The following is a 1,623-nucleotide window of genomic DNA, read 5'->3' as shown; positions in this document are numbered from 1 at the left end:
CGAGAGTTTGTGGTTGGCGGCGGCTGTCGATGGTTGTAACGGTCGGGAGGGAGGGAATCTCGAGACAGCCAGGGCTGCGGGCTCTCCCACTGAGGCTGGAGAAGTTCCTAAAGTACCGTGAGAACAAGGCCTTTACTGAGGCCAGAAGCATCTCGAAATAAGGGAAAACATAGCTGCTTTCTTCAGTTTCAATTTCCTGCCTATCTGCATATATATCCACATCTTTGTATGCCTATGTTTACTTGCATTGCTCTGTGTTCTGAAATTACTGTGACTGTAGTGTGCCACCTTCTAACCACGTGTGCACCCACAGCACTGGTCTCGTATTTTCTAAACAAGGGAGGTACATCCTGGGGTATGTTGCAGTTCTTCCTGACAGTGCTTTTGGACACATCAGGTTTGGGAAAGGTGGAGTGAAAAGAAACAGAAATGAAACTGCCCCAGCCAGTGGGAATGCATAGAGCAGAACGCTCCTGTGGAATGTCCTGCTGCAATGCAAAGCTTTCACTGGAACTCAACTGCTGTTTTCTAATTCACTTGAGTGAACAATGCCATAAGTATCATTTCCCTGGATGAAAATTCCGTAAGCATTTAGAAACCTGCACAGCTGCTGTTGCTCAGACCCAAGCAGGCTGCAATCAGACTCAGGGACTGCCAGCATTGGGCTCAGTGCTGCACCAGGGCTCTCATTACAGGTGACACCAGCTCGTATTTGTGATATAACTGAATTATATTTACAGTGTAACTTCCTGATGTCATAACCTTCTCTACTGTCCTGTTCTGGAGGCTCATCCCTCCTTCTACATGTGTGCCCAATTCCATAAACACCCTTTGTAGTACTGTGAAGGTGCCGGTGACTGTCAGCAAGGTTTGTTTGCAGGATGCAGGTCCAAATTAGGGATGAAGGAGACAGCAGTCTGCCCTGCTTCATTCACACTGCACATTGCTTTGTGGCTCTTCCTGTGTTACCGGTGCAGCTTTGGACTGGGTAGAATGCCTCCAGCAGTGGCTCTATTTCTGAAACCCAACAGAGGGTGGATCAAAAGCAAAGCTCAAGTGATGAAATTTAACCAATTCAACTTGGGGAGGGGATAAATAACACATCTGAAAGAGTCAGCTGGACAAAACAGTCTTGCACCAGAGATCTCCCCTAAGTACAGTGTGTGATGTTACTGCACAGCATGCTTAGCAAGAAGCTTAGGGGAGCCATGCTATATCCCAGAGCTGTGTGCTTAACCCATTAATGACCTGCTGACAAGGCTGCATGGCTTGCAGGAGCTAATCTGAATCTGGTGCAGCAGGCAGCAGGAAGTGGGAGGCCCTGTTACAGTCTGCTTTGTGCCCTTGAAGAAAAAATGGCCTCTGCCATCTACTCGAGCAGAAATAGTTGAGGTGCTGCATGCCTCTGCCACAGTGAATGGGACGAACAGCTGAGGCCCTGCTCACTTGAGCCTGCTATTATTACAGATAGAGCTGGAGGTTGTGAGCAGTGACAGTTGTTTAACATTTTCTGCTGAGAGTCTCCAGCTAGCTACTATGCCAAACTTTAAATATTGAAGCAGGAACTGTATGTGGGGACCCTGCTTTATGCAGTCTTTTTCTTTCTTTCTTTCTTTTTTTTTT

This window comes from Meleagris gallopavo, chromosome 23, assembly GCF_000146605.3.
Source record: "Meleagris gallopavo isolate NT-WF06-2002-E0010 breed Aviagen turkey brand Nicholas breeding stock chromosome 23, Turkey_5.1, whole genome shotgun sequence".
NCBI classification, from domain to species: Eukaryota; Metazoa; Chordata; class Aves; order Galliformes; family Phasianidae; genus Meleagris; species Meleagris gallopavo.
This window is presented reverse-complemented; position numbering follows the sequence as displayed.